At 42.9% G+C, this 14,358-nt stretch overlaps 1 protein-coding gene across 1 annotated transcript in view; it reads right to left on the reverse strand.

The window, feature by feature from the left end:
• The window catches only part of LOC108784922 (dynein heavy chain 3, axonemal-like), an 899,093-nt gene that overhangs the window by 756,501 nt on the left and 128,234 nt on the right, over positions 1-14,358 (reverse strand). The gene's annotated exons all lie outside the window — the stretch shown is intronic.

Raw genomic sequence — 14,358 nt, forward strand, 5'->3', positions numbered from 1 at the left:
GCCAGAAAGCTCTGTGTATTTTGTTCAACAGCTTATGAAATGGAACTTTAAATGTATTTTTTTTTGCAATGGACAATGAATAACTGCACATCCTGTCATCACTATATGCATGTATAGCTTTGGGAATGTATTGCAGATGTGGCAACTAGCATGATGCATTGAAAGCCTTACTGTATTCTACACATTATATAGAAAGAGAAAGCAGTGGTCTTAATTCCTTCAAGCTTTTGTGGTCTTCTAATAGGCATTTAGTTTGTGTTGTGCTTTAATCAGAATGCTCCTTACACATAGGCTTTGGAGAAGCAGTATGCATTCCCATTTTCTCTGCCTTCATTGTCTGTTTAGATGCTGTTTGCAGACTGGCTTTGTGTATTCACTGTACAGAGATTAAAACATATAAAATCACTGGATTGCTTGGCATAAAAAAACAAAACCCTCCCCTAACTGATTTACTCAGCAACACAGAATGAGGGTGCAACAGCTTGTTGTTTGCAATGGTGTGATATGCAGCACAATCTATAGGTAAAGATGCAAGTCAATGAGGGCCCTGGAAAATAGGTTCATGCCTTAAACTAACATAATAAATGAATAACACTCTGAGGTGCCCCAAGCTGCATCTCATTTTGGAACAATAAAGAGCAGCTAACAAGATACATAATTCAGCTGCTTTAAGTGATTGAAAGGATGCACTGTATGTGTGGAAATACATTAGTTGTAATTGAGATGCCTACCATAGTAAAACTTTTTACTTAGGGGTAATAATTTACAAGAAACAATGTGTGATAATTGAGGAACTTGAGGATCAATATACACAGCAAACGATTAAAATGTTATGTACAGCTACTCAGGCCACAAACTCATGAATCCCCTTGCTGTCTGTTTCATTTTTCAGATTTCGGAAGCACTCAGTAAAACTCTCTCCGAGCCATCTATTTAAACACACCTGGGTTGTTTTACTAAAGCCAAATACGTTCTTCAGCTTAGTAAATGAGGTGAAGCGCTGCTAACTTTCATCATCCAATCATGTGCAAAAAAAAAACTAAACAGGTTTTTTTTCCCCTAGCTCATAATTGGGTTATTTTTTGCAAAGTGAATTTTCACCACATTCACCAAGCTAAGGGAAAATCCCCCTGTTTTCATCTAAATGGTATTTGCACTTTTGCAGTCAAATTTAGGAAAACCCCTCCATATGTTCGTTATCTGTTCCTATTCACACAGCATACTGAAAAATAACTTTTGAAAAAATGTCCTACTTTTTGGATGTTTTGTTAAATCAGGCAAGGGGTCTGATTATAGGTTTTTCTTAGCCCTTTCATAGTGTCTGCCCCAATGGAAAGTCTTGTGACTGAAATTTGAGGATTCTGTTTATCTGATAGGCTTCAATGATATACAATGGACAAGCCACCTCTCAATGGACAATACCTCTCACCCCTCACAGCCCCTACTAACAGAAATAGAAGAATACATTTTAACTTTTAAAACCCTAACCCAAGTAAAAGCAATTTAAACTGCAAGAAGATTTTTTTTTATTTTAGCTTATTACATGGAAACATGTAACAAATATAAAATAAGCACTATGCCAATTTGGCTGCAAAAGTGGAAGTACACTTAAAGGTCAGTGAAATTGGCACTTTTTGTTCCTGGAGGAAAAGAGGTTTAACCTCAGCATTTGAAAGGGCTTCTTTACAGTAAGTAAGAAAATGTGCAATAGACTACCACAGGAGTAAGTTATGGCTAACTCTGTAGATTAAAAATAAGTCTGGGTATGTTTCTTAATTCACAAACTATAACTGGTTATTAATATTTATAAGAAGAAACACTGCAAACTGTTAATCTAGGGAGCATCCGATTGCCTTTGGGCAGTGGTCCCGAACCTGGGGCCTGTGTATCCTCAGGGGTATGCTGCAGGATGTTTATGATGTGTGAAAAAATTAAGAAATGGTGGTAGTGTATCTGTAAACAAATGTCACTTACTGTAGTTGATAAGCAACAGACAGCACAGGCCTAGGTGGGCAGGTGACATTTAGTGGTCTTAAATCCCCCTCCTCTTGCTTAAAGTGATGATAAAGTCAAAAGGGTTTTAAGCTATTTCAAATGCTGACAAAATCACTGACAATGAATGCTGCTCCTTGATGTTTAAAGTTTTGGTTTCCTGCAGAAACAGTTTGTCCTCTGAGAACTGGCCTGAACTTCCTGTTTTAGAGTCACTCCTTTCTCAAGCTGAGTGCTATGCAGTCACCATTGTGTATGCTAGTAAGCTGTGTGTCTCCACAAACACATAGACACAGCAAATCAAACTAGTTCCCTCCCCTGTGGCCTCCTCTCATCCCTTCCCCCTTCTCCAAGCTAGTAGATGATCAGTTGCTGGGGTCTGCACTGTCTTTTGTGATCTTGTACTGGACAGGAAGTTCAGGCAAGCCAAGCTGAGAGACTTGAAAGCAGCTGTTCATAAACATGATGGTTGTAAGTGTTTGGGCAAAAATGTAAAGCAATGCTTTACTGGGCAATGCATATTTGTTTGATCTGGATTCATAATTGAAAAAAAGTTTGAGAATTTAATACTACACGCCAACAGTAGTCATAGCACACTGCCACACATTGTACAGGTGCCCACCTCTGCCCTTAAGTCTGTGCAGCAGCAACCCACCCAAACTCTGGGCCATACTGTGCACTGCAGCACTCACAACAATGGCCCAACATACTGCAATACTCAGAGGGAGCCCAGGAAGAGGAGATTTATGGTGCATCAGGTCACTGTATACTTGTCCTCCAGTGTCTTGCCTTGTATACACTGAAATGTATAAACGTAAAGCATCAATATATACCCATAGCCACCACTGTGTGACCACTGCACTGCCATCATTCTGTTCAGTGCCCCCCAGAGCCAGATGCCAGGTTCCCCTTCAAAAATCACCTGGAGAGGAGCCAAGACAAAAGAGTGCTCCTGCTGGACTTGGTGAGTAACATTAAACTGTGTTGAATCTGTATGATGCCTATTAAATGATTTAGAATGCAAACAATTTGACCTTCAGGGTCGGTTCACACCACAAACAGTGCGTTCCAGAGTGGTCAGCCTCTGGAACGCACTGTATCGCAACATGGCCAGCTCCCTGCGTTCAGGGGCAGGAGGCGGTGTGGTGGTGCTTTGAAGTCAATGGCACCGCAGCCACGCCCCCGCCCACAGTGTAATCGCCCACACCAAAATGCGTGCCAAATCGGTGCCTGCGTTGTGGTCCACTGTGTTGCTTGCAGCAATTTTGCAGATCGTAATCTGCAAAAATAGTACAATCTCCAAAAATAGTGCTTGCAACAATTTTGCAGATCGCACTGGACCAGAACACAGACACCAATGTGCCACTCATTCAGGTGCAGTCAATCACACTGCAGGCGGGGGCCGTGGCTGCATTGCCATTGACTCCAATGCACCACCAAACCCTCTCCTGAACACAGGGAGCCGGCCGCGTTGGGATACAGTGCATTCCAGAGGCTGACCACTCTGGAGCACACTGTTTGTGGTGTGATCCGGCCCTTAGGGGTAAAATTACAGGTCCTTCCACTAGCACAATAAAATTAAATGTAAGTCATCAAAGGGCTAGATTACTTACATTTAATCATGCTAAGCTAATGAAAAGGCTTGTAATCTTATCCCTAAAGGCCAAATTATTTTATTACATGAAGTACTGTACTGACACCACCATAACCAGTGTAAGTATTGTAATGATTGTATAGCCGTGGACATGTTTATGGCAGTGTCAGTATGGTGCTGATTGTATATATGTGGACATGTTTCTGGCAGTATTAGTATGGTACTGACTGATTTGGAGGGGGAAGGGGACAAGTTATGGAAATGGACTGCCAAGGGGAATGCAAGTGAAACAAATAAAGGTTTGGAACCAGTGTTGTAGGTATTCAGGAAGGATTGTTTCCCCCCACTTTAGCAGATTGGACCACAAGGTTGTTTTACAGTCCCCTGGATCAGCTGTGGGTTAGGGCACCGAGTATGCAGTGTTTTACATTATTTTTGTCTTTTGGTTGAACTCCATATCCATATTTTTTTTAACCTGAATAAAGGTAACCATACACTCTTCAATCTGATTGCACAACCTTCTTTTGATCGAGTTTGTACAGAGGTAACAAAATTGTATTGTACAGTGTATGGCCTGCTGTACTACATAACTATATGTAACAAAGATGTCCCACTTTGCAATGCAATTATCCCACTGCTAATATGCAGAGATTCGACTCATACCAAAGCAAATTCTAAACATACATGCACACAGGTGAAATGGGTTGCATATGACTTGCATCAGGACATGAGTTACTTAGAGAATTGATTTCTAAAATTACCATGGGTGCAATTAACCATACTGCATTACTATTGCTCTAAACACACCCAAAAAGAAAATGCAATGCTCTGGTGCATTTAGTTCAAGTTAAAAAGCACTATGTACTGCACACTAAATCCTCAGACAGAGATGAATTCTCCAAAACATCATTACCCGTGCTGTGGCTCTTCATTAGTCATTGAACTACAAATTCAGCCCTGCTACCCAGATTTGTTTATATTTTCTATGGCAAGGCATTCTGAAACTTGTAGCTCGACAGCAACAGATTGAGGGAGGTTGTTATGCTGGAATTTGTGCCTAGGCTGTAATATTCTAGTGCTGGTCTTTTTAGCACTAAAAACAAGTTTAAAATAACTTGTATACCTTAATGTCTCTAACCTATCCTTAATAATAAGCTACATTATTCAGTAAAGAGCCAAAAGGATATAGCCGTAGCTTTGGCTACCTCGAGGTTGCGAGCATAAGCTTTGGCTACCTCGAAGGTTGCGATCCAGCTATTCACACAGTGCCGTTTAGCCCCTATGAGAAAAGGGGCGAACAGCAGCGAGTGAACTGCCGCAGGTTCAGTTCAGCCAATCCACACTGCCAGAGTTAACTGTTTGTTTTGGTCTAGGGGCTGTAATAAAAAAAAAATATACCTGATCCTCGATCCTGAGACTGGTCCTTGCAGCCTCTTCTCCCCTGGGCTCTAGTGGTCTAAGCCCCAGTAACATCATCACATCTAATGCAGGTCAATTCACCTGCATTACATGTGAGGACCCTGGGGGACAAGCCACATCCAGAGTGGAGGGGAGAGAGGTGAGTGCCCACTGGTGCAGGACGGAGGATCAGGTGAGTACATTTCTGAATGTCGTCCTCTAGACCAAAATAAGCAGTTAACCCTTGCAGCATGGGAGCAGCCCCACTGCAAGAGTTAATTTTTAAAATAACTGGAGTTCCTCTTTAAAGCATAATTTAGTTTAAAGTGAATTTTCCACTTTAGCAACAAAATTGGAATCACATCTACTTTTTTTTGTTACATGTTCCCATTCACATTGCATATTTAATAAGAAATATGTAAAAATTACCGCTTACATTCTTAAGTGTTTTTGACTTGCTATCTAGCTTCCTCCTATGTAATGTCAAGGAGGGGGATATGGAGTTAAATTATTTAACCTGTCTGTACTGTGCTGACAGATCTCATTAGTTTTAAACCAGTATTTAACCTATCTGTCATTACAAAGGGTTAAAGATCTGGAGGCCTGGATTTTGCATTGCATTATACATTAATGAGGGGAAACTGGCCCTGTCCCCATTTGCCCCCATGGAATTTCTTAGACTAGCTTGCAGTCTTGAGAATGTAATTGGTGGAGGTGCAGGGGCAGGAGGGGAGGGGGTCGTCATCCAGGGTTTAGCTTCAACCTTACCCTCTACATTATCAGGAATATATTCTTCACATGTCACAATATAAGCTTAATTTAAAATAAAAGAATCTACCTTTTTATTTAAAAAAAAAAGCATTTCTTGAGCTCCAGCCAAGTGATTTTACCCAGATACAAGGAACATGTCTGCATTACAGAAAGAATCAAGAATAAGTTAATTACTCTGCTGCAAGCAGATGAAGAATTTTCTTACAGGTCTATTCACTAAAGGGTGAAAAGTTTGGAGGAGGCAGAAGAAGTGACCTATCTAGGCCAGGGGTAGGCAACCTCGGCTCTCCAGCTGTGCTGAAACTACAAATCCCATAAGGCATTGCAAGCCACAGGCATGACTCCCAGAGGCAGAAGCATGATGGGATTTGTAGTTTCAGCAAAGCTGGAGAGCCAAGGTTGCCTACCCCTGACCTAGGCCAACATATCTGATTTGGTAAAATTCCCCAATTCAGCTCACTTTCCAGTTCAGATATCTTGTCCTAGATTGTTCACTTCTGCTGCCTTCTCCAAACTCTTCACCCTTCAGGGAATAACGCTGTTAGTCTCCCATCTCCAGTCACTCACATGATGAAAAGCAACATCAGGAGGCTGATTTGTGTTTGACAAAATCTATACACAAAGCCAAGATCATAAAGGCTACTGGTGAAACATTGGCATTTATGTGATGGTGTAATCATGGGTCAGCATGTTTGTTTAGTAACAAGATGACGACTCTAGATAAAGCCTGAACAAAGATGGTGTCCTCCTAATGGTAATAATTGATAATCAAGGAAGTGCCTTTACCTTAATGTGAAGCCCAATTCCATGGTGTTTATTTTTTAATATGCATTATAATCTCCACAGCTTTGTCCCCTAAAGAATAACATCTCCATGGTTTAGTGCCAGTCTTCTTCCTGTGAGCCTGGGACATCATGAACACCTCCGCTGGGGGTGAGTTATCTCCTCATCCTGGATTCAAAGCACAATGCTGCAGAAAATATTATGTCAGTTCCACTCTCTGCATCACTGATGACTGCTCATTGCTACAGTAGAGGTGAAGCGGACCTTAAGCACCATCTCAGTGGCCAGAAGACATCTGACAAAATGGTATATACACAATTTTTTTGACAAAATACATTCTTGAGTTGAATTTTAAGAAGGGTCTGCATGTACTTTGTGTAGAAGGTGCAGACTAAGTATTCACTTCCATGCAAATGACACGTGGCTCCTGTCTACATACCCTAACTGCAAGGAGTGTGGGTTCAGCATGAATAACTGAAGCTGTAGTGCTATGTTTGCCACCAAAATAATAGTTGTTGCAGAACTTACTTCTTATTCCAGAGCTCTGAGAATTGTCTTCTCATCTCATCTCAGAAGCATGACTATTTATGCCAAATCTCTCAAATATTACATCAGACTTTTAAAATATTCTATTCAATGTTAGTTAGCCCCAGGACTCTTACATCAATAAGACCATACACTCATGGGTAAAAACACTACATACAATATGTGAGACTGGTAAATTATTTTAATTTTTTTTATAGATATGTTTAATTGGAGTAAATAGTTTCAAATAAATCCTATGGAAGGTTAACACTCAGAGAGGCTGTCCACCACCAAGTACTGAAGAAGGTTGGAAAATTGTGTTTGATTCTTTATTGTTTTCTGAATATTTAGTACAAACATGGTCACTCAGTTGGGAAGATCTCCCGATTCGTTTCTTGAATATGCTTATTGGTGAAAAGAAAAACATTTTCCTAGAGCTGGATTGTATAGAAATGACAATGGTCTTCAATTAGGCTTTAGGTGTGATTTGGTATTCCTGCATCAGGAACGTGCATTTTCCTGCAGCAGGAATCCCAAATCTGCTGTTTACAAGCAGTAGCTGTCACCTATTTAAGTTAATCGGGCGACAGCAGCCGCAATTGAAAGCAGCAGAACACTAGCACACCATACAATTATATGCCGATGGCATGATCAATGTGTCTGTTAAGTAATAAAACAACTGCATTTTCTCTGAATTAAAGTTTTCATCCATATAATATAACTAAAGCGGAACTGAATGTTGTGGGGCTATGGAAGCTCTTGTCATAATGCCCAAGTACTTACATCACACTTGCACATTACGGCAGACATACATCCTAGGAAAGCTTTTTCTAATTTCTAGGAACAAGTCTGTGCCCCCTCTCTCTGGTCCAATGCTGCCATCTTCATCAAACATCTTTCTTTGGCCCTTGGGCAGTTACTAATGAGGATACTCCGGACACTCCTTTGCATTAGGGCTTCAACATCTAATCGATTATAATCGATAATGAGAATAGTTGATAACGATTCTCATTGTCGATTAGTGGGGGCAGAGAGAGAGAGAGTGGAAGAGAGAAAGAGAGAGAGGGAGAAAGGGAGAGATATATATATTTTTTTAATATCTCAAGACAAATACAACTAATGCAACTAATCGATTAATTGAAAAAAATAATCCGGGAACTTATCAATTATGAAAATAATCGTTAGCTGCAGCCCTACTTTGCATGCATGCAGTTGCAATATTCCAGCACCTGGCTTCATGCCCCAAAAGTTTAGGCTGCACATGTACAGCAGGCATTGTGCACACCATAACATTGGAATGAGAAAGAGTGCTCTATCAAAATCTGGAAAGAGATGAAAGAGATGACACACTTGCTGCTAAAAGCCTTATATTATACCCCTTAGCAGATTAATTGATTGGCCCCAGCTCCACCCTCCCAAATCCAAACAATTAAGGTGCCCATTCACCTTACAATTATCTTGAGATTTTTGTCTGCCATTGCGTTTTCGTCCAAAAATCTGCCAGTTGATGGGGAGTGTGCAACTCCAGTTACTGTACAACTGGCAGATTTTTGTCTTTCAAGCAGGCTAGAAAACTTTTGTCTAGTTGGAGGTAAATTGACAGGCTAGTGGCATTGTTGTACAACAAGAATCTCAAGATGCAAACTGCACATGCTCAAACAAAAATCTGTCCTTTCGATCAATGAAAATTGGCCAGGTGGTGGTGCTGATGAGCGTTAGTTGCCAACTACATTGGTCTGTGCATGATGGGCTAGTTGTAAGAAAATTGAATGAGGATGAGAAGTCTGCACAAAAAGTTGTACAATGTTTGTAAGGTGTATGGCCCCCTTTAGACTGCACAGATAACCTTCCACCCTGCAACCTGGTGTTCAGCACAGCAACTTACATTGCATTACAAATGCAGTTCACCTTCACATCATTTCATATCCTATATCTGATTACATTAACTAAAATACACACCTCTGATGCAGGCAAAAATGCCTACAGATCAGTTGAATGCCAAACTGAAAGGGCTAAGCAGTGAACAACAGAGATTCAACTTTAGTACTTTAAAAGCTGTTGCTATGCAGAATAATTTGCTTTGATGACATGTTTGCGTAGTTTTAGTGTTATACAATGCATGTTTAATTATAGAACATCATAAAATGTCTACTTTAAGAGGGGAGAGAAAGTATTTGCTCAATTTGCATATGATGTACATGATGTATTGTAAAGGAATCCCGAGTATAATGCCATGTATGTGTTGCATGAAAGGGAGAAGATATTTAGAGTATATTTTTAGATTGCATATCAGCATGAGTGTTAATATAGGGCAATGCACTTCCGGTTCCGGCACCGGATGGACTAGCGGTGTTTCCCGCAGCTCCGTCCCCGCCACATCCCCACATTCTAATTCGGGACTAAATCGACCCCTACCGAGCCCCAGATACTCACCTACGAGCCCCGCTGGTGATGGACAAATATATAGCGCGATCGCAGCCGGTCCGCCGCGCGCTCAATACACCGCTGGACCCGGCGCTCGCACAGCCTGCATCGGCGGCCATGGAGGACACTGCAGCTGATGACGTGGGGTCGCAGGGTGAGTCGGAGGCAGCCTCTCCACATGCCCGCATAGACTACCAACACCTGGCAGCAGCTGTGGCATCACATCTGCGTGCTGAAATCGGGGCCATTATAGCAGACTCACTGAAGCAACACCTGGGGCCTATTTCCGCAGCCTTGGAGTCACAAGCTACTAGAATGCAGGCTCTGGAGGCCCGAGTTAGTGGGGTGGAGGACCGGGCTGCTGAAGCTGAGAGAGCCCATACTGATGAAAAAAAATCGCTGCAATACCTGCTGGATAAGGTTGATGACCTGGAAAACAGGTCTCGCAGAAATAACCTCAGAATAATTGGGATCCCTGAATCAATACTGCCTGCTGATCTACAGCGCTTTTGTTCTTCCAGTATTCCACAAGCCATCGGTATCACGTCGGCCTGCGAGGTGGAACGGGCCCATCGCATAGGCCCCCCTAAAGATCAGGAAAGACCCAGGCCTGTCATTGTCAGATATCTGGACTATTCAGACAAACATCACATTCTGCAGACCTATAGGAGGCAACGCCAATTGGTAGCGGGCGGCCATAAATTGTTGCTTTTCGCGGATTATTCGGCTGAACTGTCTAAGGTACGTCGCTCTTTCCATGAGGTCTGCCAGTCCCTGGTGCACAGGAGAATCAAATTTGTCTTGGCGTACCCGGCGGTGCTGCGCCTGTCAGATCCCGATGGCAACCCACTTCGTTTCACTTCAGCTGCCCAGGCCAAGGTGTATGTGGACAGACATCTCTTCGATTCTACTGCGCATTCCAGTTCACCACTCAAGAGTCCACCACGGAAGAAACAGTCCTGAAAGCCGGGTCATTCCCCCATTGTTTTCTCACCTACCCTAAACGGGGTGCAAGGAGGGGTGCGTTCACACAGCTGTGTGACACCACTGCGCTATACTTGACGGATGTTCCCAAGTCATTAACTATATTTGTTATTATCATTCTTCAAATTATGGCACCCTGATAGAAGCTGACAAATACTTCTACCAAAGTCTGATCATATATGATCATTGCCCATAATTTTTATGTCAACTCTATGTAAATTGTTTTTTTTTCCCAACAGGCTAGTGTGGATGAGGTGGATATGTAAAAGTGGGATTTACTGTATATGCTTGATGAAGGGATAACGTGAACGAGGAGAGGGTAAATTCTTTCGGACTGCCTGTGTGAAAGGGGCCTCACTTAACAGCCTTATTCAAAAACAAATAATAAAGCAATAAAGAACTACTAAACTGAATAAATATATACAGTTTACACACACACACACACACACACACACACACACAAACACTTGCTTCAGGTGACCTGAAGTATTAAAGACATAGTGACAGCCAAGCAGCTAGGTAAAGGAAGATCAACAATAGCCCCCATATTTCTCTTATGACCAGTGGCGACTCTAGGAACAATATATAGGGGGGCACATAAGATAAGATGGTGGGCTGTTTGGACTCTCAGGTTTTTGTGCAGGGCCTATGATCTGCTGTGTGGACTTTCAGGTGGGAAATGCAGGGTCCATGGTTGTCTGTGTGGCTCCCAGGTGGCTGTGCGGGGTTAATGTCGGTTCTGGGGTAGGTGGGGGGGGGGTTTAATGTCGGCTCTGGGGTAGGTGTGCGGGGGGGTTAATGTCGGCTCTGGGGTAGGTGTGCGGGGAGCTACCCCAGAGCCGATCTTAACCCCGCACAGCTACCCCAGAGCCGATCTTAACCCCGCACAGCTACCCCAGAGCCGACATTAACCCCGCACAGCTGCCCCAGAGCCGATATTAACCCCGCACGGCTACCCCAGAGCCGATATTAACCCCGCACAGTAGGAGCCGACATTAACCCTGTACAGTAGGCTCTGAGGTGGTTGTGCGACTTTAATGGCGGCTACCAGTGGTATCGGCACATCCCTAGTACACAGTGCAATGGAAAGGTAGGCTAGACTTAGACTCTTACCTTGAATGTAGGAGTAGGGGTTGCCTCCAGCTGCTCCTCAGGCCAGAGGCGTAACTAGAAACCCCAGGGCCCCGATGCAAGAAACCATTGAGGCCCCCCCATAAAAACATGATGTTGATACCTTTTTTTCTTCTTCTATTAAATGAAAAGTATGTTTTTGTTTTTTTTTCAGGGCTAGTTCACACCAGCTCCAGTGTGTTCCGGCCGATTTAGTGCTGGAACACACTGGATTGCAACCCGTTCAACTCACTGCGTTCTGGGGTGGGGGGGGGTGTGGCGGTGCATTAAAGTCAATGGCACCGCAGTGTGAATGGTTGCCGTCACCACCAGGCGACATTTTTTTTCTGCTCGCGCGCGCCCCCTAGCGGGCACGCACGGGCAAAAGGGACCTGACCATTGCACACACCCGTTACCGGGTGTTTCACATATAGGCGATCAGCGGCTCCATAGCCAGCTGATCGTCTAAATTCTGTAATTTTTCCTTAATATAGTAGAAAAATAAAACCCCCCGTGGTGAATAAATACCACCAAAAGAAAGCTCTATGTGTCCCCAAAAAAGGGTATAAAATTCATTTCAGTACAGCGCTGCATGACGGAATAAATGTCAGTCAAAGTACCGCAGCGCTGAATACTGAAAAATGGCCTGGATGGGAAGGGGGTTTAACACCCCGGATGTCAACTGGTTAATAATATAATGTATTGCTGTGACTTGTAGTCATGCATAGTTGGTGCTATTCTGCATTGCTGTATAATGATTATACAGTAATGCAGAATAGCTCCAACTATGCAGGACTACAAGTCCCAGCAATACATTATAATGTGAATAAATATAAAATTAGTTTGTCTTCCACCCCTTTCCCCCCCTTTTTTCCCCCCACACAGCTTCCTCGTCTTTGGCGGCCAGGGGGCGGTGCCGAGTGAAGAGGGTCTGTCCTTTCCCAGTCCCAGCTGAAGAATGTGCTGCATGGCCTCTATCCCGCACAGCCGCTCATACATGCAGAGTGGCAGGGGATGGAGCGGCGCTATCTGGAGGGGGGGACATGAGGAAGCTTTCGGGCCCTCTGCTTCCTCTCTGGGCCCCCCCAACAGGCAGAACGCCAGGGCCTGGTCGCAATTGCGACCGTTGCGACCCTGGTAGTTCCGTCAGTGCCTCAGGCTATCCCTCAAGCTACTGCTTTCAGTCAGATACAAACTGCATGGAACTAAGTCTCATATGTAATGTGGCCGTTTTGCTCCTGCACACCAGAGGGATCCTACTGGGCAGTGCACAGCGTGTGACCTACACTGCCTGCATCCAATTCAGCCTGCAAGCACCCCATCTGCCACTACAGGCACAGAAAAGGATAGACCCAGGAGGCTCCCAATGTCGATTAGCTCCTCCCTCTCATTCCCCTGCTCAGAGCATAGGTTCGTCGGGCACTAGTGCTGTATGCATCAGCCTGCTCCGACGGACTGACGATTATTTACATCTGTCTGCTCTGAACAGGGGAATGAGAGGGAGGAGCTAATCAACGCTGTGCATCAGGCATAGCCTGCGTGCGGGCTGAACACAATCAGGCTGATTGTGTTCGGCCCGACATGCCCTATGGCCAGTCCGGCCCTGGCGGGGGGCAAGCAATAACCTAGCAATCGCCCCCCCTCGCCCCCCTGTAGTGACGCCACTGCTTATGACGTGTACTTTAAATATGTGTCAGTTCTTTGTGAGCACTCTAAAATTAACATAAGTTAAAAGGAGATCCCCCAACTATTAAAGTTACCTGCCTGATTCTGGCCTTGTGCCAACTCCAATAGGGTATATGCTAAAGAAACCAGAAATCCACTTTACTTAAATGCCTAAAATTGCTGTTGAAAGCTAATTTTTTATTGGATGTCAAAAGTAAATGTACACAAATGTGCTTTGTAATCTATAATTTAATAATCCTACACTGACATACCACATATTGTATGAAGAACTGCCCATATCCTAACATTTGTGAAAAAAGATAAATTGTGAAACTAAAATGCTTTTTTTATGTCTACTAGCAATGGCCTCACCCTATTGTGTTAAGGTATAACAACACATTATATCAACAGAATTCCTGAAAAAATAAAAAGTCATGGTTAATCAGTGTTTCTGATGACAGTGCATTCAGTAACATTATTTTAGAGAACAGAATAAGATGTGCTCTGCTGGATTTCACTGCTCATGAGGTCCACTTTTCTTCATTTAAATGATGTTAAATCTATCAAACTGACATTAATTTATGCAGGGAGAGTAAACATTTTAATGGCCAAATGTGAATGTTGTATTCATGGGGTGAGGAAGCATCAATGTGGCATGAAAGAATATGCCTTTAAGTTAACGCATTTACAAACACTAGGCAGCTATTAAAGTTAAGCTATGGTGAAGGCCATTCTAAGGTGCACAGGAATAAAGCAGCATAAGGCATTAAAGGCCACATTAGACCAACCCGTGAGTGATGACACAGATGCAGAATGTTGCTTGTCAAACGCTTGTGTTAGAATTGATTTTTCTTCTCTTGAAATCGATCATGTCAGGAAGCAGAACTTGTAAAATAATAAAGGACTATTTTGTAAACCTTTGGACATCTACTTAGTGCAACACACATTTTTTATGAAGCAAAGAATGCCATAATTACCACATATTACCAAATTATTTACCCACTTTATATGTCATGTTTCCATTACCTGCTAATATTATGTCTGATTAAAACAAGAACAGAGTTTTCTTAAAAGTTTGTACTACAAAACATGATTCATAAATCAATGGACAG

This window comes from Nanorana parkeri, unplaced genomic scaffold, assembly GCF_000935625.1.
Source record: "Nanorana parkeri isolate BGI_ZX_2015 unplaced genomic scaffold, ASM93562v1 scaffold132, whole genome shotgun sequence".
NCBI classification, from domain to species: domain Eukaryota; kingdom Metazoa; phylum Chordata; class Amphibia; order Anura; family Dicroglossidae; genus Nanorana; species Nanorana parkeri.